The sequence below is a fragment of the Salvelinus sp. IW2-2015 genome, linkage group LG16, assembly GCF_002910315.2.
Source record: "Salvelinus sp. IW2-2015 linkage group LG16, ASM291031v2, whole genome shotgun sequence".
Lineage (NCBI taxonomy): Eukaryota > Metazoa > Chordata > Actinopteri > Salmoniformes > Salmonidae > Salvelinus > Salvelinus sp. IW2-2015.
In genome coordinates this window covers 5,044,768-5,067,197 of record NC_036856.1, presented here as the reverse complement: position 1 = coordinate 5,067,197, position 22,430 = coordinate 5,044,768, and the positions used below count along the sequence as shown (strand labels likewise).

Sequence of the window (22,430 nt, the reverse complement as noted above, 5' to 3'; positions counted from 1 at the left end):
CCTTCATGTCATAAAGTGATGATGGACTGTTGTTTCTATTTGATTATTTGAGCTGTTCTTGCCATAATTTGGACTTCATCTTTTACCAAATAGGGCTATCTTCTGTACACCCCAATACCTGGTCACAACACAACTGATTGGCTCAAATGCATTAAGAAGGAAAGAAATTCCACAAATGAACCTTTCAGAAGGCACAGTTGTTAATTGAAATGCATTCCAGGTGACTACCTCATGAAGCTGGTTGACAGAATGCCAAGAGTGAGCAAAGCTGTCATCAAGACAAAGGGTGGCTATTTGAAGAATCGCAAAAATAAAATATTTTTTGATTTGTTTAACACTTTTTTTGGTTACTACATGATTCCATATATATTATTTAATAGTTTTGATGTCTTCACTATTATTCTACAATGTAGAAAATAGTAAAAATAAAGAAAAACCCTTGAAACTTTTGACCGGTAGTGTATATATATTCGTGGACATATTTTGGCCAGAGTTAACCCTCTACAAAACTGTGCATTTGTCTGACTCTCTCTATAACTGTCCTGATCGCCTCTCTCAGTTATAATCCTCAAGACAAGAAGAAATAGTCAGGCTTAGCTGTTTTCTTTTATGTTGGACGGCATTTAAATGACCTAGCATTAAACGGCTCCAGTGTATACTGTCGTTGCTCTGCTTAGCGCTTAGCGTTTTGCTGCAGGTATCACTTTAGAGATCCCTTTTCTTTGTGAATCAATACAACTTTTGAATATATCAAGTTAAACGCAATATCAAAACGAAATCTTTCCATAAAAAGTTATATATATTTTCAGGAAAAATGYCAAGGGGGCACATAATCTGTCTTCTGCCTTTGCGGTTTGGCTGTTAGTCTCAGTCCTGTGAGAAGGAGTCTGACTGCCCCAAAGAGAACCAGGATGTTGATGGCAAGGATGTATCACAGATCCCGGTAACTCTGAAAGCAGGTGCCACAGAGGTATTCTTTGTGGACAGTCAAATCACTGTCATCACAAAGGGGGCCTTCACCACCAACCCCCAGCTGGAATAGGAGGAGTTTGTAGTCTGGACATAGGATTGTTTGATGGCCTTAAGAAACCGAGAGAACTCCAGTTACACATAAACGAGATTGACACCATCGAGGAGGGATGTTTGATGACCTTGAAAATCTTCAGATCCTCCATCTGGCCAAAAAACACCTACGTTCGGTGGCCTCTGCCCTGTTCTCAAAGCTGCACAAACTGCAGGTACTGAGACTCTATGACAACCAGTTGACCACCGTTCCGGACGGGATATTAGAAAGTCTATCRAAATATGAAGGAGATCACTCTACACGGTAACAATATCACCGCAATACCACCCAAATTGTTCCCGCATACATGTAAAGACAAATTAAACAAGATACTTTCGGGCAATAATCTTTTGACTGAACTGTCTCTGAGATGTTTGTGGGCTTTCCTCTGCTTAAAACATTGACACAACAGGAAAATAAACTTGCAAGTCTACCTCCTGTCCTCTTTGGAGAGACGCCCAAACTGTCTGAGTTGAGACTCACTCAAAACAGTCTTACAAGACTTACACAGGGCGTATTGAGTCCTCTTAAAAAAACTCACAAAGCTAGATCTGTCTCTAATTTTTTTTGAACATGTCTGAAGCATCTTTCGAGAGCCTTGAGAAGCTAAAATAACTTAGGGAGTGAACGTTATTCATAATAAGTTACATGGAGAAAAGCAGCCATATCTGAAATGAAAATGGATGGCCCTACCTTCAGCAAAATATATTCAACCTAAACCCTCCCTGAACACTTGAAAAGAAAGTGACCCTCCCCTATACCTAAAATAATAACTCAAACATAAAGTGAATAGCAGAGAACATCCTTACCGTTTACCCTCACTTATTGGACAGACCAGAGCATTAGATATGCTGTTCTTCCTCCTGTAAGCATTACAGGGTCCCTCAGGAATTTTGCGGGCCAGATGGTTGTGGGTTCCCCCTACCACTGTGGACAAGAGTAGGGGTGGAAAGATCTACTTCATAATAAAAACATTGCATGAATCTATCATCGTATTTGCAGGTCTGACAAAAAATTGCCTTTCATAAACATTTCATGCAATTCGACATCATTTTACAAAATTACAGGCTAAGAATGGACAGAGAGGCCTGTGTGTCTTATCATATTCCTCCGATGCCAAATCAGTCTGCCTTGTTTGCAACAAAATTGTCCCTGTTTGCAAACAATTAAATCTGAGATTAGGATGCATGGTACTTTCAAAAGTTTCACCCCAGACAGTAGGCCCACCGACGCAGAAAAGTGTAAGCTTTAACTGCTGGCTACTCTTAACAAAACGAGAGAAGGTCACAAGTGTTTCCCTAAAAGCGGTCTAGGTTGAAACATCTTCTATTGTACAGAAAGTGAATAGCTTAATCAATGGATAGTGACAGAACTAGATTAGTTCCCAAGCAAAGTCAATGTTTTGTCTCCTCGGCTATAGAAGGTTGTAGCTCAGCCTCTGCATGTCAAAGAAATGAAACAATAATCTCCCCATATGCATCGGAGTCATGTCTTTCCCTGGTATTTTACAGCTTGTTTCTAGCTGAAGCATTGCGGACCAAACCGCTGTTATATACGTATCACTTTATATAATTGGATCTGTTTTATTTTCTTAAATCTTAAGCTAACAATGGGTAGGTTTGTGCTTTCTGCAATTTACTTTCATAAAAGGTAGGCCTTTGGCATACCCTCTCATACCCCTTCAATTCGAGTCCTGGTTTTAACTTAACAGCCCTTCACTGGCATGGAGGTAGGCTATTTAAAGAGTGCATGGTGGGTGAAGGAACACATCTATGTATATAGCAGTTTATGGCCTAATTGAGTCTGTCAAACAGGTAGGCCTACCTTGTATTTCTTAAATAGGAAGAAATAGGCTCCAACACAAAGCTTTCTTGTTGTTAGTCAAGTCTAATTAAAATTAAGATGGTCGAAATGCATTATGCCTACCAGAACTTGCCTACTTTCATCATCACGAGCTGTCCGTTTCAGATTGACTGTCACAATTATTTAACCAGGTAGGCAAGTTGAGAACAAGTTCTCATTTACAACTGCGCCCTGGCCAAGATAAAGCAAAGCAGTGCGACTAAAACAACAGCACAGAGTTACACATAAACAAACGTACAATCAATAACACAACATCATTTTTTCATTTAAAATCTATGTACAGTGTGTGCAAATGTAGAAGAGTGGGGAGGTAGGCAGTAAATAGGCCATAGAGGCGAAATAATTGATAGATGTGCTGATGATGATGTGCAAGTAAGCATAATAAGCATTTCTCTACGGCTGGCCATGCTTTCCTCCTGGCTACCCAAACCCCGGCCAACAGCTCCACACCCCCGCAGCTACTTGCCCAAGCCTCCCCAGGTTCTCCTTCAGCCAACTCCAGATAGCAGATGTTCTGAAAGAGTTGCAAAACCTGGACCCGTACAAATCAGCTGGGCTAGACAATCTGGACCTTCTCTTTCTAAAATTATCCTCCGCCATTGTTGCAACCCCTATTACCAGTCTGTTCAACCTCTCTTTTGTATCGTCCGAGACCCCTAAAGATTGGAAAGCTGCCGCGGTCATCCCCCTCTTCAAAGGGGCTGACACTCTAGACCTAAACTGTTATAGACCGATATCCATCCTGCCCTGCCTTTCTAAAGTCTTCGAAAGCCAAGTRAATAAACAGATCACTGACCATTTCGAATCCCACCGTACCTTCTCCGCTGTGCAATCCATTTTCCGAGCTGGTCACGGGTGCACCTTGGCCACGCTCAAGGTACTAAACGATATCATAACCGCCATCGATAAAAGACAGTACTGTGCAGCTGTCTTCATCGACCTGGCCAAGGCTTTCGACTCTGTCAATCACCGTATTCTTATCAGCAGACTCAACGGCCTTGGTTTCTCAAACGACTGCCTTGCCTGGTTCACCAACTACTTCTCAGATAGAGTTCAGTGTGTCAAATCGGAGGGCCTGTTGTCCAGACCTCTGGCAGTCTCTATGGGGGTACTTAGTTCAAAAATGTTTGAATTGCGCATGCTTATTTAAGATGGTGAAGAAAACACTTTTGAAGAGCAACAAGGCATCCTCTACTGACGGGATGAGATAAATATCCTTCCAGGATACCCGGTCCAGGTCGATTAAAAAGGCCTGCTCACTGAAGTGTTTTAGGGAGCGTTTGACAGTGATGAGGGGTGGTCGTTTGACCGCGGACCCATTACGCAAGCAGGCAATGAGGCAGTGATCACTGAGATCCTGGTTGAAGATAGCAGAGGTGTATTTAGAGGGTAAATTGGTCAGGATGATATCGAAGAGGGTGCCCATGGTTACGGATTAGGGTTGTACCTGGTAGGTTCCTTTATAACTTGTGTGAGATTGAGGGCATCTAGCTTAGATTGTAGGAAGGCCGGGGTGTTAAGCGTGTCCCAGTTTAGGTCACCCAACAGTACGAACTCTGAAGATAGATGTGGGGCGATCAATTGACATATGGTATCCAGGGCACAACTGGGGGCTGAAGGGGGTCTATAACATGCGGCAACGGTGAGAGACTTATTTCTGGAAAGGTGGATTTTTAAAAGTAGAAGCTCAAATCGACTGCTGCGTTAAGTTTCAGAACCACAATGTAAGTTACTTGAATCTGGCTTAATGTGACGTCTCTGACTCTGATAAACACATCATGGGCAAGAAACATATTGTTTATTAAAATCAATTATAGTAGTAGGTATCAAAGTTGACCTCCAGTTCTCCTCATCGTCACACTCTCCTTCTCAAACCTAACAGAATATACAGTACATTCGGCAAAGTATTCAGACCCCTTGACTTTTTCCATATTTTGTTAATTAAGGTACAGCCTTATTCTAAAATTGATTAAATAGTTTTTTTGCAAATTCTCCCATTCGTCTTTGCAGATCCTCTCACGTTCTGTCAGGTTGGATGGGGAGAGTCACTGCACAGCTATTTTCAGGTCTCTCCAGAGATGTTCGATTGGGTTCAAGTCCGGGCTTTGGCTCCTGCGTTGTCTTGGCTGTGTGCTTAGGGTCGTTGTCCTGTTGGAAGGTGAACCTTCGCCCCAGTCTGAGATCCTGAGCGCTCCGGAGCAGGTTTTCATCAAGGATCTCTCTGTACTTTACTCTGTTCATCTTTCCCTCGATCCTGACTAGTCTCTCAGTCCCTGCCGCTGAAAAACAGGCCTACAGTTTGGCTGATTTCAAATATGGACAGTGCAGTGATATCTTTCCCGATAATGATAAGAAAGGACCATACTTTTTAGGACAAATTGTAATTAATGGATTACATAAATTAGAAACAAAAATTTTATTTGAGTAGGCTAAACCAACACGAGTTTTCCATTCATAAAACGTGTAGGGTCAATTGCCGCAGTACATTTCCTTTGGTAAACAAGGAAATATTTTATTTAAATTGTACAGAATAATTTATAATTCTTATAAAGAATAATCTATCCTTGGTCTGCAAAAAAAATCTGTTTTAATTTATACAGATGATAATACCCATTGGAGGACGAAAATATCTTCAAAGATGTTGACAGCAAGTAGGACAAAAAATGAACACTGACATCAGCTTTAGGGAGTAGTAGTTTGGTGGCCAATGACATTTGAAATTGACATCAGGTGTTCAGGTGATTTTAGCATATATTGTTGGTTTAACGAGAGATTTTTTAGTACACTGGCCAATGCTGGTGGCAATAGGCCCAATGTGTTTACTCATGACTACAAAGTTATTCAATGTACCTTTTTGCTATGGTGTGCCGTACTGAACATGAGTCCATGAGTGAAACATCACGTTGCTTTTGACACAGGGTCCATCTGACACAGGGAAACTGAGCAGTCACACCGCCTAATTCTAAATCCTGCATAGAGGGAGTGTGCAGTTTTGCAAGTTTGTCATCAGCGGCGATGGTGTAGATTGACAGAGTACCGGTCGGCCAGTCCAGATACACTCCTACTCTGTCGGAGTGTGAGGCGTTGACACGTACAGAAGTTTTCTCATGATTGTGCCAGGAAATGTACCCGTCATCAAAGCAGTCCAGACTCCAGGACTTGTCATTGTCTCCAGGCCCATAAGTCATTAAGCAATCCTCTCCTGCTGATTCCTTAATATGTTACTCCTATAACAGCTTCTCTCCCACTCTACTCTACCTCCCAGTAACAGCGCCCAGTCAGACCCTCTATACATAGCACCTGTGCATAGCCCTCAAATCTTTCTGGGTGATGATGATACTGGTGTTGCACTTTGAGTCACGTTGCCTTTCTGTTCTCCTCAGACAGGACACAGTATGTACAAATGAATCATCATTCACATTCTCATTCACCCACTCACAGAATGTTAAATGTGCCTACAGTGAGGTCCAAAAGTATTTGGACAGTGACATTTTTTGTTGTTGTTCTGCTCTGTACCCCAGCATTTTGGATTTGAAATGATACAATGACCATGCAGTTAAAGTGCAGACTGTCAGCTTTTATTTGAGGGGATTTTCATCCATATCGGGTGAACCGTTTAGAAATTACAGCCCTTTTTGGACATAGTCCCCCCATTTTAGGGGACCAAAAGTGTTTGGACAAATTCCCTTTTTTGTATATTTAAGTAGTCAAAAGTGTAATATTTGGTCCCATATTCCTAGCATGCAATGACTACATCAAGCTTGTGACTCTACAAACTTGTTGGATGCATTGTCACTTTGTTTTGGTTGTGTTTCAGATTATTTTGTGCCCAAAAGAAATTCATGCTAAATAATGTACCGTGTCATTTTGGAGTAATTTATATTGTAAATAAGAATAAAATGTGTTTCTGAACACTTCCTACGTTAATGTGGATGCTACCATGATTTCAGATAATCCTGAATGAATCGTGAATAATGATGAGTGAGAAAGTGCACTTTAACCTCACAGCCATTGTATCATTTCAAAACAACAAAAAACACATCATTGTCCAAGTTAATAATAAATCAAATCAAATCAAATCAAATTTTATTAGTCACATACACATGGTTAGCAGATGTTAATGCGAGTGTAGCGAAATGCTTGTGCTTCTAGTTCCGACAATGCAGTAATAACCAACAGTAATCTAACCTAACAATTCCACACTACTACCTTACACACACACACAAGTGTAAAGGGATAAAGAATATGTACATAAAGATATATGAATGAGTGGTGGTACAGAACGGCATGGCAGATGCAGTAGATGGTATAGAGTACGGTATATACGTATGAGATGAGTACTGTAGGGTATGTAAACATAAAGTGGCATAGTTTAAAGTGGCTAGTGGTACATGTATTGCATAAAGATGGAAGATGCAGTAAGATGATATAGAGTACAGTATATACATATGAGATGGGTAATGTAGGGTATGTAAACTTGTATTAAGTGCATTGCTTAAAGTGGCTAGTGGTACATTTTTACATAATTTCCATCAATTCCCATTTTTAAAGTGGCTGGAGTTGAGTCAGTATGTTGGCAGCGGCCGCTAAATGTTAGTGGTGGCTGTTTAACAGTCTGATGGCCTTGAGATAGAAGCTGTTTTTCAGTCTCTCGTCCCTGCTTTGATGCACCTGTACTGACCTCGCCTTCTGGATGATAGCGGGGTGAACAGCAGTGGCTTGGGTGGTTGTTGTCCTTGATGATCTTTATGGCCTTCCTGTGACATCGGGTGGTGTAGGTGTCCTGGAGGGCAGGTAGTTTGCCCCTGGTGATGCGTTCTGCAGACCTCACTACCCTCTGGAGAGCTTACGGTTGTGGCGGAGCAGTTGCCGTACAGGCGGTGATACAGCCCGACAGGATGCTCTCGATTGTGCATCTGTAGAAGTTTGTGAGTGTTTTTGGTGACAAGCCGAATTTCTTCAGCCTCCTGAGGTTGAAGAGGCGCTGCTGCGCCTTCTTCACAACGCTGTCTGTGTGGGTGGACCAATTCAGTTTGTCCGTGATGTGTACACCGAGGAACTTAAAACTTTCACTCTTCCACTACTGACCCGTCGATGTGGATAGGGGGGTGCTCCCTCTGCTGTTTCCTGAAGTCCACAATCATCTCCTTTGTTTTGTTGACGTTGAGTATGAGGTTATTTTCTGACACCACACTCCGAGGGCTCACCTCCTCCCTGTAGGCGTCTCGTCGTTGTTGGTAATCAAGCCTACCACTGTAGTGTCATCCGCAAACTTGATGATTGATTGGAGGCGTGCATGGCACGCAGTCGTGGGTGAACAGGGAGTACAGGAGAGGGCTCAGAACGCACCTTTGTGGGCCGTGTTGAGGATCAGCGGGTGGAGATGTTGTACCTACCTCACCACCTGGGGCGGCCCGTCAGGAAGTCCAGAGACCAGTTGCACAGGGCGGGGTCGAGACCCAGGGTCTCGAGCTTGATGACGAGTTTGGAGGGTACTATGGTGTTAAATGCTGAGCTGTAATCGATGAACAGCATTCTCACATGGGTATTCCTCTTGTCCAGATGGGTTAGGGCAGTGTGCAGTGTGGTTGCGATTGCGTCGTCTGTGACCTATTGGTCGGTAAGCAAATTGGAGTGGGTCTAGGTGTCCGGTAGGGTGGGAGGTGATATGGTCTTGACTAGTCTCTCAAAGCACTTCATGATGACGGAAGTGAGTGCTACGGGGCGGTAGTCGTTTAGCTCAGTTACCTTAGCTTTCTTGGAACAGGAACAATGGTGGCCCTCTTGAAGCATGTGGGAACAGCAGACTGGGATAAGGATTGATTGAATATGTCCGTAAACACACCAGCCAGCTGGTCTGCGCATGCTCTGAGGACGCGGCTGGGAATGCCGTCTGGCCTGCAGCCTTGCGAGGGTTAACACGTTTAATGTTTTACTCACCTCGGCTACAGTGAAGGAAGCCCGCAGGTTTTGGTAGGGGGCCGTGTCAGTGGCACTGTATTGTCCTCAAAGCGGGCAAAAAAGTTGTTTAGCCTGTCTGGGAGCAAGACATCCTGGTCCTCGACGGGGTAGTTTTCTTTTTGTAATCCGTGATTGACTGTAGACCCTGCCACATACCTCTTGTGTCTGAGCTGTTGAATTTCGACTCGATTTTTGTCTCTGTACTGAGACTTAGCCTGTTTGATTGCTTGCGGAGAGATAGCTACACTGTTTGTATTCGGTCATGCTTCCGGTCACCTTGCCTGGTTAAAGCAGTGGTTCGCGCTTTCAGTTTACGCGAATGCTGCCGTCAATCCACGGTTTCTGGTTTGGGATGTTTTTTCATTGTTGTGGGTAGACATGTCAATGCACTTCCTAATGAACTCGTCCACCGAATCAGCATATTCGTCAATATTGTTGTTGGACGCGATGCGGAATATTCCAATCCGCGTGATCGAAGCAGTCTTGGAGCGTGGATTCAGATTGGTCGGACCAGCGTTGAACAAGCTGAGCGGGAGCTTGTTGTTTGATTTCTGTTTGTAGGCTGGAATCAACAAAATGGAGTCGTGGTCAGCTTTTCCGAAAGGGGGCGGGGGAGGGCCTTATAGCGTCGCGGAAATTAGTATAACAATGGTCTAGTGTTTTTCCAGCCTGGTAGCACAATCGATATGCTGATAGAATTTGGGAGTTTTGTTTTAGATTAGCCTTGTTAAAATCCCAGCTACGATGAATGCAGCTCAGGTGTGTGGTTTCCAGTTTACAAAGAGTCAGATAAAGTTCGTTCAGGGCATCGATGTATTGCTTGGGGGGATGTATACGGCTGTGATTATGATTGACGAGAATTCTTGGTAGATAATGCGTCGACATTTGATTGTGAGGAGTTCTAGATCAGGTGAACAGAACGACTTGAGTTCTTGTGTGTTGTTATGATGATCACACCATTCTCGTTACTTCTTGCAACTATAGGGGGTGCTGTTGCATTAGCATATTTGTGTCTCCAATTAAACTGCTCGGTGCTAAATTCTTGATCGTACAATATGCATATTATTGTTATTATTGGTAGAAAACCTTCTAGTTTCTATAGAAGTTGGAATTTTGTCTCTGAGTGGTACAGAACAATTTCTACAGCACTTTTCATGACAGGTTCAGATTTCAGAAATTTTTACTCTGATCTGGGGTCTGTTTATAAGGCACAGTGATGCTATGAAGGACCGACACTGCTACGTCTTCCTCTGGTGTCTGTACGTCATCACGTTTCAATGAAGTCGATGGGACGTTCACAGCCATTATAAATGACAAAATGTACAGAGACCCTCTTTCTCAACTTGCGTTCAAGCGTGAAGGCCATCGGACTGCCTCGTTCAATCGTTTTCTAACCAGCAATATTTCTCCGGTCATGTTTTCAGTCGTTATAGTTGTTAAACATCATAATGTAGTTAATTTGAGCCGTTTATATCAATTTATATCCGTTTAGTGCGATTTTGAGGAATTTCTTTGTTGTGCGTTCTGAAAGTTTGGACACACGTTTTAGGGAGTCGGTCGTTGGTGGTGAACATTTCGAGGACAGAGGATCTCGACCAAAAGACGTTTATAACATAGAAAGGATACATTGCCAAGAATATGATGGAAGAACAGCTCAAAGTAAGCAATATTTAATATGATAAACCGTGTTTCTGTCGAAATATTTAAACGCATAATTCGCCATTTTGTTTGGTATAGCTTCACTTGGCACCCTGTATTGAAAAGTAAGGATAATTTAAAAATGTAAATCCGCGGTTGCATTAAGAATAATTTGTCTTTCGATTGCTGTCAACCCTGTATTTTTTAGTCAAGTATATGATTAGCTTTCAATTAAACTAGATCACTCTGATAGATGACGTCAGACATATTGAGGCTTGTTCCTAGTATTTTTATTGTGTAACACGGTTTTGTATGCTAAATATGCACCTTTTCGAACAAACTGTATATGTATATGTAAATGATGTTACAAGGAGTGTCATCGGAAGAATTCTGAGAGGTTAGTGAAAAATTAATATATTTTGGCGGTGATTACGTTATAGCGCTCTTTGGCTGGAATCGATGCTCTGGTAACGTTTGTTCATGTGGTATGCTAACTTATGATTTATTGTGTTTTCGCTGAAAACGCTTAGAAATCTGAAATATGGTCTGAAATCAAAAGAACTGGGTCTTTCCATTGCTATGCTTTGTCTATTTTATGAAATGTTTTATGATGAGTAAATTGGTCATACACGTTGCTCTATCTAGTAATTCTAGTCGATTTGTGATGGTGGGTGCAATTGTAAACTGTGATTTCTACCTGAAATATGCACTTTTTTCTAACAAAAACTATCCTATACCATGAATATGTTATCAGATGTCATCTGAAGAGGTTTTTTCTTGGTTAGTGGATATCAATATCTTAGTTGAGCCGAATTGGTGATAGCACCTGAAGGAGTAGAAACTGATGGAGTTAGAATAGTGGTGTATTTTGCTAACGTGTTTAGCTAATAGATTTACATATTTTGTTTCCTGTAAAACTTTTAAAATCTGAAATGGTGGTTTTATTCACAAGATGTGTATCTTTCATCTGGTGTCTTGGACTTGTGATTTAATGATATTTAGATGCTACTATCTACTTCTGAAGCTATGCTAGCTATGCTAATCAGTGTGTGGGGGTGGGGGGTGCTCCCGGATCCGGGTTGATACTCGTGAAAGGTTAATCATAAGGCATACCCCCCCGCCCCTCTTCTTACCAGAGAATGTTTGTTTCTGTCGGCGCGATGCATGAAGAAACCAGCTGGCTGCACGCCTCCGTTAGCGTCCCTTGAGTTAGCCATGTTTCCGTGAAGCAGAGCACGTTGCAATCCCTGATGTCTCTCTGGAATGCTACCCGTGCGGATTTCATCAACCTTTATTGTCAAGAGACTGGACATTGGCAGTAGTATGCTAGGGAGTGGAGCGCGATGTGCCGTCTCCGAAGCCTGACAGAGACGCCACGTTTTCTCTTTTTCGGCGTCGCACAGGGTCGCCGGCTGGGATCAGATCCATTGTATTGGGTGGAAGGCAAGACACTGGATCCGTTTCGGGAAAGTCATATTCCTGGTAGGAACGATGATGAGTTGACGTTAATCGTATATTCAGTAGTTCCTCCCGACTGTATGTAATGAAACCTAAGATTACCCGGGGTACCGATGTAAGAAATAACACGTAAAAAAACAAAATACTGCATATTTTCCAAGGAACACGAAGCGAGGCGGCCATCTCTTTTCGGCGCCGGAAGTATAGGCTTAACAGGCTTATTCTTCAAAGCAGTCAACACTCACATTTTTTWAAACCCAGGCTTGACCATGCACTCTCCACCATAGCCGCGAGAAGTAGAGGTGCTGCTGAGGGTGCTGCAGCACCCCCTGAAAAATCTGAAAAAAATCAGTTTTTCCCCCCACAAAAGTACTGGGCTTTACTAGTCCTGTATTAGCTGTCTGTAGCACGGACAAAAACACAATTCTACCCCTCCCCCCATCCAGCGGCTATGTTCTCCATCATATTCCACACTGTAGAGAAAAGTAGAGGACAGTCATTGAGCACTACACATGAGACACGTGTACGAGCACACACACGAGGTCAGCATATAACATTGTCCAGGAGATGGTAAGAATGTTTGGGTTACAGTAAATGATGATAAATAGCCTGATAATTCAGAACCAGGTCTGATATGAAGACGGATCGACATCAAACCCTCTACGTAGCCTCTACATCTCCAGTGTGGATCCTCTAAAGTAGAGAGCAGTCGGACACCTGTGTCTCCTGGGTGATTGTAGCTCAGGTCCAGCTCTCTCAGGTGTGAGGGGTTTGACCTCAGAGCTGAGGCCAGAGAAGCACAGCCTTCCTCTGTGACTACACAACCTGCATTTAACATGATTTGAGAACAACCCCCCTCCCCCAAGACTTTCAGTAATAGCGTCCAGAAGCAATGTCTTTATCTACTGTCAGTCAAAAGACACACGGTAAGACGTCAGATTTAGATTGCATTGGCTATATTGATATTTGTAAAAAGTTATCATTTGTGACCTGTTGCGGGTCACTACTTCACAGGAGAGCCGTTTGAACGTAAACATATATTGTTTTTAATCAAAATGCGTTTTTTGGCATAAATGCCTTCTCGAACATGTGAACTTTCATATGCCTTAATAACAAACTTGTATGCCATCAGTAAATACGAATAAAATTGTTAATTTACGAGCCCAGTTGGTTTAGCCACAGAAAAAGACAGCAACCTTCTATCTAGCCATTATTGGCTGAGAAAATGAGTGAGCAGAACGTGCTGAGAGATGAGTTTGGATTAGTCTACCATATAGCACGCTTCTGTCTATTTGAGCTGGTCAGTCTGTGTTTGTAATCCTGTCTAACGCAGCTTTTTTTATTGCYTAGTAGAATTGCATAAGTTTTGCTCTCCACTTTCTGGAGGACAAAGTTTTGAAATCAATGGAATTCGAGTATGATAACTAAGGAGATGGAGAAAACATATCCCAGAGATAAAACACATCATAGGCCATATCCCTGGATCATTTCTACCAAAGCTTTACTGGCTACATGTACTTATTAACGTTGTTTGAGGAAGACTGTCACTAACTAAAATTAAGTAACTTTAGATTTCACTAGTAATCCCTTAATCCAGGAAATCACTTGAATTAACATGATCCTTTACTCTCTCTAACGGTATAAATATATTGCTCTATGTATTCACTCTTCTCTTAGACTAGCAACACAGTCATTTACAGGTTTATTTTCTGAAACACTTACCGTGTGTGTTCTCTCCGTTTTAAACATGACGCTCTCCTCAAGTCTTCTCAAAATGTATCCGGAGATTTGAGATGTATGTCGAGACYAACATTCCTTTTCCACATCCCTCCCACATGTGACATGCCAAACCTGTACTGCTTCATTCCCTGCGTGATAACAATCGTTTTAACCATCCCCATGCAGGCACGTGTGGTGAGCACTTTCATTGTCATCTGATGTAATGCACATAATATCTACTGTATATCTCTACACTATAAAACATGATAATAATAGTTTTCTTTATACACAGTTGAAGATACTATATATTTTTGTAAAACGAAATACATTCTCTTCCTGTAAGCCACAGTCATGGTAGTAAGGTCTGTCTGCATTTTTTACTCAAATCAAATCAAATTTTATTGGTCACATACASATAGTTAGCAGATGTTATTGTGAGTGTAGCGAAATGGTTATGCTTCTAGATCCGACAGTGCAGCAGTATCTAACAGGTAATATCTAACAATTCCACAATAAATCCTAAAATCGATATGCTGATAGAATGTAGGTAGCCTTGGTCCAAAAATGTATCTTTGTTAAAATCCCCAGCTACAATAAATGCAGTCTCAGGATATATGGTTTCCAGTTTGCATAAAGTCKAGTGAAGTTCCTTGATGGRCMTCTTGGTATCCGCTWGCGGGGGGATAWACACYGCTGTGACGATAACCGAGGAGAMTTCTCTTGGGAGATAATACGGTTGGTATCTGATTGTGAGGAATTCTAGGTCAGGTGAACAAAAGGARTRGAGTTCTTGTARGTTGTTACAATTACACCATGAGTCGTTAATCATGAAACACACACRCCCGCCCTTCTTCTCACCGGAGAGATGTTTATTCCTGTCGGCACGATGCACTGAAAATCCCGTTGGCTGTACGGACTCCGACARCATGTCCCCAACTAGCCATGTTTCCGTGAAACAGAGTATGCTACAATCCCGGATATCTCTTTAGAAAGCAACTCTTGCCCTGATTTCGTCGACTTTGTTAACTAGGAACTGGACATTATTAAAGTAATAAGAGTAATATACTCAGAAGCGGTGGGTGCATACGAAGCCTCACTAGAAGACCACTCCGGCACCCTCTCCTCCGGCAGCGTTGTTTTGGGTCGGCCTCTGGAATCAGTTCAAATGCCCTGGGAGGTGCAGGCAAAGGATCCGCTTTGGGAAAATCGTATTCCTGGTCGCAGTGCTGGTTGTGCTGGTAAGTTGACGTCTCTCTGATATCCAATAGTTCTTCCCAGCTGTATGTAATAACACTTAAGGTTTTCTGGGCTAACAATGTAAGAAATAATACATAAAAAAACYAAATACTGCAGAGTTTCCTAAGGACTAGAAGTGAAGCTGCCATCTCAACAGTAAAGGAGCATTAMATGGTATATTTGGACCATTGTTTTATATATCCACACAACTAACAAACCTTACACATAACACATACATCTGTGTCAGCTCCCTGCYGATTCTGGAAGTTGTCACAGGGGCACAGCTGGCATCCACATGGCACATCTGTAGCACGTTACACACAACTTTATCCTCTAGCTATAAACTTTCCCCAGGAAACATTACATGGGAACATCTGCTTAGATGGTTTGCATGTCTGCAATATACTTCAGAAAAACACATATAAGTACCGGGACATTCCTAATGTGTACACCAGTATGTGGCATGCAATGTCATTCCTCATCAGCAGGTGGAGCCAGAGATTCATGAGAGGTGGTTCATGGGACAATGAATGGGAAAACTCAGCATGCTGATACCGCACTGTATTTATGTCATCTGAAGTAGACCAATAATCCTACTCATTACAATTGTGTATAGGGGATGCCTCAGAAAGACATTTGTTCAAAGCACAGATGTTTTATGAAAAGACTGGTTCAGTTCTCAAATGAAATCAGTTCACTGAGCATTTTTAACGACATGGATAAAGTAGTGAAGAAACTGTATAGCACAAAAACATGACAGTGTTTGGAACCTTTCAATCAACACAGGCTGGGGAATCATCAAGCACAAAGGTACTTGAGTGGAACCCCTGAGAAGGCCTGTGTGTTGGCGGTGACCCAGGTCAGTGCACGGGCACGGCCCTGGAGGGAGGGCGTCTGCTAGCCAACCGCTAAACACCTCAATTAAGCCTTTTATGACGAGCTTAGCTAGCAGCTAGCACAGGTGCAGGACAGGAAGCCAGCCTCATTAACCAAGGAAGAAGAAGAGGGGGGCATGGGCCAGCGGTGAGGCCACTGTCGTCACATGTTATTGGAGGGTTGAATGATGCCATTGTCCTTGCTCACAAAGAGGGAGAAGGGGGAGAAAGTGGAGGGGAGAGTTGACCAGTCTTAACCTCTTGCGGGGTAGAGCTGTGACTCTCTCAAGAACTCTTCAAAGCTCTTCAAAGTGCCTGGGGCTGTCAGCTGTGTGGCTGACAGGGCCCAGGTCACATCATCCCAAATGGCAACCTATTCCCTATTTAGGGCACTACTTTTGACCAAGGCTCTGGTCAAAAGTAGTCGCTATACAGGGAATGCGGTGCCATTAGGGACGTAGCCAGGGAGATTCTTCTCCGCTCCATCTCAGCTGTTCCATGCTCATTAAAGGCTGCATCCTGACTTCATGTGAATAAAATACAACTTGCAGGTGCAACTACAATGTATGAATTATTTCATTCAAGTTATTCATGCATAGATCCAGTTTCAGTCCAAGCACTGTGGTATATGGAGAAGTACTGTCAGTATCAAGGTGAACTTGTAACTGATTACATATAGGCCTAATCCATTACATGTAACTGATTACYAAAAACTGTAACTGTAATCCGTTATGTTYCCAGCAAAAATATTGTAATCAGATTACAGTTACTTAAAAAAACAAGGATGACTTTTAAATTCAGAAAAAKTACTTTGACACCTTTCTGTTTTCTCGATGACATTCAAATCAGTTCAAGTTTGTTCCGCGTGAGCGAGTCTGACCACAAGTCAGAGACCACTATGATGACACGCCAAATGCGTTTGATGGTTGGTGGGAAATGAGCAGGAATAGTGCAAGCTATGTCATCCAATTGTCCGACTGCTGTCGGCATCAAAGATTATACGACCGGCTTGAATAAACACTTGGAGGTAAGGACGACAGCACTGGTGTAGACTATGAGAGATATGGATATCACTTAGACCTATTATCGATATCTACTGTAGCAATTGTGTGAATCACACTGCTGCTCTCTCAATGATTTGCACTTTACGAATTGCGGTTGTTGTAGATGGCTGTTCACAAATCAATCATTGTCTATGCAACTCGTGGACAGTCAGTGAAAAATGTGCTCTTGCAACAGCTGCATAGAGCGGATCCCAGCCTATAGACTAAAGGCTTGAGGGAGTTCCTCCCTTGTAAACTTCTCCGTGGTATTGTGCTCCACACATACTGTCAAAAACAAGTTTAATTTAAGGAGACGACGAGTAGGGCTTTTATTTCTCAATCTAATTCATGCTGATTAAAAAAATACAATTCATAGGCCTAACGGACACGTGCTTAAACTCGCACACTTTTGATAGACTTTAGTAGCTGCAAATTATCGAGATGCCAAACTTGTCACCCATACAGATTCAATTCAATGAATGAAGTACTCCGATTCCTAAATCTATGGCGCCACCAACAAAAATGTCAACAATAGGCCTATAGCAAATGCAGCACGTGGAATTCATTTTGTCCCGTCATGCAAACAGCACTTTTCGGTAGMGCTCAATGCATGCCATTCCACGAGAGCAGCATTTCTCTTTCAACCATGTTTTCGACTAATGACAGGACACGTGACAGACTTTGGTTTTTCATGTAAATACAGTGTCTTCAGAYAGTAGTCACATCCCCTGACTTTTTCCACATGTCSTTGTGTTACCCAGGGTGGGATTCAAATGGATTGATGGATAATGGTGAATTCCACTTTGACACATTATGGGGTGTTGTGTGTAGATCAGTGACGCAAAATCGCGATTTAATCCATTTGAAATTCAGGCTGTAACACGGGAAAATGTGGAATAAGCCAAGGGGTGTGAATACTTTCTGAAGGCACMAATGGTTTAGCCTAATCTTTTAACTATCCGTATTGAAGTAGAAAGCAACGGGTTAGAAGCCTASATCACCCACAAAGTAAAATGCAACATCCATTCATAGCCAGCTATGTAAACTTTAACATTGATTTATCCTGCAATAGTTATCGTTCAATTGGTAACATACATTTTTGTCTTCTTCCAATGTCTCTTAAGGGGAAAGTAATCCAAAAGTAACTGAATGTAATCCGATTATGTTACTGAGTTTGGGTAATCTAAAGGTTACATTACTGATAAACATTTTGGACAGGTAACTAGTAACTGTAGTTTCCATTTAGAAAGTAACCTACCCAACCCTGGTCAGTACTGTATTAAATAATCAAATAACAAAGCTGGAATCCTTAATGGTGAAACTGCCACCTCCGTTTGCGATATTACAACCACAAAGAAGTTACTGCAAACAATGAACACTGGTTGGTTCCTCGGACATCATCGAACACAGGATAYAACAGCAGCATATGTACTGCAATTTCGTATTTTTTTACCATGGTGCGCGACGCTCACGATTCCTCAACAAAATAAAAAACAATAACAGCCATGAGGCGGACAATGGCACTGCTTCCCCTACTGCGGATTCCATCTTTAATGGTAAGGTCAAAGATTACAAGCAGAGGTATGCACATTTAGTAGGCTTTATCTTTCCATTCTCTTGATTTTATGGAAAGGCCTTCTGACATTATAGTATAGAATAGCCATTAGATGGCAGGATTAGATCATCCTTTCAGACTGATAGCTTAAATTCGCTTAATACACACACTCAAATCACAATGGCTTTGTACACTGTGTATACGCGTATCTCTTAGACATTCTGGAACAAATCATGTTATATTTAATATAAAGCATAATCATTATTGATGCTGTATGTGTTGAGTTTATGTCAAGTTATGTTCCTCCTATTTCATTATTCAATTCAGCATAAATACCACTGACCTACTGTCCCCATTCCCATTCTTTCCACTAGGTGGTGCTGTCTTCCAATGACAACCAACAGAGTTTGCGAGATACAGTTCCTCCTGTCCGTTTTCAGTTACCACTGCTATGCCAAAGATGCAATCAGCTCAATTAGAGGAGACACTATTGACCCATAGACATGTACAAATATCAAAATACATGACACCACCACAGCGCGGCTACAACTCAGCTCCATCTGAGTACATCTGCCAGAAGACCACCAGGAGAAGCTGGATGTAAAGAGCGGATTGCTATGTTTATAAAGCCATTCACATTTCAGCAAAGATCCTTTGCATTCCAATCACTGAACGTTTCTATAAATGCCCACACCCATTCCACGTTCTTTGCAGCCAAACGACACGTATGGCTGAATGGCATGTATGGCCATTCTGTTTGGGAAATGATTTCCATATATATTTATGGGCCTTGAGTGTTCATGCCATGAGGATGATGACCAAGATGATATATCACAGATTGAAAATGTCGTCGCTCTGTGTCCTAAATGGCACCCTATTACCTGTACAGTGCACTACGTTTAACCAGGGCCCATAGGGCTCTGTAGTGCACTACGTAGGGAAGAGGGTGCCACTCGGGACGCAGGCGCAGCTGTGTCTCACTGCCATGTTCTCCATCTGCAAGGGTTTAGAGTGAGGGGATGGTTCCGTTGTTGATTTGTGCAGTGATCGTCCCAAATGAAGCCAACCACACAGACGTCAGAAGCATCCCTAAAGAGGACGCATCCCAGTTTCACAGTCTACTCAGTGCCTTCCCCTCGCACGTCAACAGTCAAAACCAGCGCATACCCGGAATGCTTGGGAAACTCGATGCAGATTCGAAAGATGCACCGACTCAAACCCAATTGCTCGGATTAAATCACACACCCGCAACTTCATGCTACCACGTCCACACACTTGGATGTGTGCAAACAATCCCACGTGTACACGAACACGCACGCACTCCCACACGCGCACACACATACTGTATCTGCCACTGAAGAGCCATCAAAAAGTGGCCTTGGACATTCTAACTGCTCTTTTCTTTTGAGTGAGAGGACTGAAGCAGCTGAAACCGTGTGCTTACGAGTTACGTTCTAGGTATGGAGAACCTAAACAAATACAAGGGTTCTCAAAGGAGCCGGCTTCTTTTCCTCCTTCCGTCTCTTTAGGGTTGAGGAGTTTGACAAAGGCAAACAAAATAAGGCACAGTAAGCAACTTTTCCACGCCAGTGGCCCTGGACACAGCGTGTAGCCTGGAGAAAGAGGGGTGGAGGGGGGGACAGAGTCAGTCATAGAGGAGGGGGGACACACAGATGGTAACACCTTGAATACGTCGGACTAAACCCACAGTGTGGCTCGGGTCAAAGGGCACCGGAGTCGACAAGCGCCACAAACCTGAATGGAAGGCCAATTGTAGCCCCAATTGAAACAAGAGAACAGACAAACAATCCTCACTGGACTATAGTGAAAATCCACATGTAAACAACACCCAGTGGAAATAACTCTTACTGGCATGTTAAAGGGAGAGTTAACCTAAAATACAAAATGACATATGACGTATTCTGCAAGCAGTCTATGGATAGAGTAAGACAGCAACCCACGGGTAAGGAAATCAATATGTCCCTTTGTACTTATCCTTTTAGCTTTGGTGGGATTTGACTGAGTTGCTTGGGGTTTTAGAAGGGTTTTAGAACTGGTTTGTCAAGAACTAAGAAATAGGACTTTCTCGTGTCATTCCCAAGGTTCATTTTGTAAATGGCATTGCTGATCAAAAGTCCCGCCCCGACCCGTGCGTCTTGGCGAATGTAACTGCGGGGTGTTTTGTTCCTCGTCTTGATCGAAGTACCCTCCACTGAATAACAGGACATCCACAGGTGGTACAAATTCATTACAACCTTACAGTATATCATTCTGTGTGACCTCCATGGACAATCCAATGAGGTACTGATGGGATACTCCCCCCCCCCCCCCCCCCCCCCCCCCCCCCCCCCCCCCCCCCCCCCCCCTCCCCCCCCCCCCCCCCCCCCCTTGTCATTTGCTGTGCGTGAATTACCCTTCGGGGACACTAAAGATCTATTGAATTGAATTCGATTGAATTGACATTTAGTTGAAAATCCTGGTATTGAAATGTCTGGCACAGTAAAATAAAACCATGTAGATGTGTCTTTATGATAGATCTACATGACAACATGGGGTATAGTTGTCGCCATGGAGATGTCCACGTTTAGCGGTGTATGTACGTATAGTTCCTCGTTACCAACATTCAATGGATCAAAAGTGATTAGACCTTCGGCTGCAAAGGAAAGCTGCAGTTTTACGATGCAAATCACAAACGCACAAAAAAAAGAGGGTTTTGATATGCAAAACTGGGATTCATTAATGGAATTATCTCCTGAGTCTGAGCTGGAGGCGTGGAGCCACATGCAGAATGGGTTCTGTGTCCGAAATTGCACCTTAATCCCTTTATAGTGATCTACTTTTAACCGGGGCTCAAACAGCCATTTGGGACTTATAGTCTGAGCCTTTTACAATCAGCCCAGTCAGTACAATCACCAACCTCACCAACAGGTTGACTGGGACCCATGTTAATAAAGCGTCTCAGAATGCTGTTCTAGGATCAGGTCATCCCTGGCCATGTGTTCTTATTCATTATGATCTAAAAGGCTAAACTGATCGTAGATCAGCAGTCCTATTCTGATACACTGATCAGGTATTCTCAACCAGACAGCCAATGAGCCCACTTTAAAATAACACAGACTGATGATCAGAAATAGTCTAACCAACATTCTGAAATTACTTTTTCAGTTGGCAATGTAAATCAACATTCTGAAGAGTTTTAAAGTAGCCATGCAAGGTTTGATGAGTCATGACGATGAGTAGCAACAGATAGCGTTTTAGCATCTAAAACCTTTGTTATATCTTCCTATTTCCCATACACACTCAACAACAACGGTTGGAAAGAGAGAGAATCTATGAAGCAAGGGCCCGGGCCTGCTAATTAACCAATTACTAGCACTAATTGCTGGTCTCCTGAGGAGAGGTTAAGGAGTGGGATCAGGTCCTCCCTGGGCGCCGCTGGCTGGCTGTCTGCCACTGTGTCATCCATCCTGGGGCCTAATCGAGTTATCATATCAACAAATCTCTCATCAGGGGCCCCGTGGCTGACACTCCCAGAAAGAGACCCAGAGGGGGACGACAAATTTCCAGCAGCAGGACGCTGGAGCTCGCCTGCCAGGCTGGATGAAAGGTACCTGCAGCCCCCGGGTTAAGCTCCCGTTGGGAGGACACTCACGCTGGGCAACACGGCCACAACTCTACCCCCTTGCTCTGGAGTGGGGCGGGGGGGGGGGGGGTGTAGGAATCAATGAGGAATAGAAGGAGGACATTATTTAGTGGACACACAATGGCTAGGGAGAGAACACAATGTGGGTGCCATGCAGAGTTTGGCGGGGCGCGCAGGGGGAACCCCTGTGGCTATGAGAGGGAACTGGGGGGGGGTCAGGGTTTTAAGGGCCGTGTGGCCCCTGACTGGGAGGAGGTTAATGTACTGTTAATCTGGTCAGGGACGCGCCTCGGACCCTCATACATCACTCACTGACAACAGCAGCACTCACTGATGACCATACCAAATCCCTGTCATAAATTCTTGGCGGCTGCAT

At 43.1% G+C, this 22,430-nt stretch overlaps 1 pseudogene; it reads left to right on the top strand.

Annotated features, from left to right (window-relative positions):
• The first annotated feature begins 814 nt into the window (after window positions 1-814).
• Window positions 815-1,634, top strand: LOC139028984 (leucine-rich repeat-containing protein 15-like; annotated as a pseudogene).
• Window positions 1,635-22,430: the final 20,796 nt, after the last annotated feature.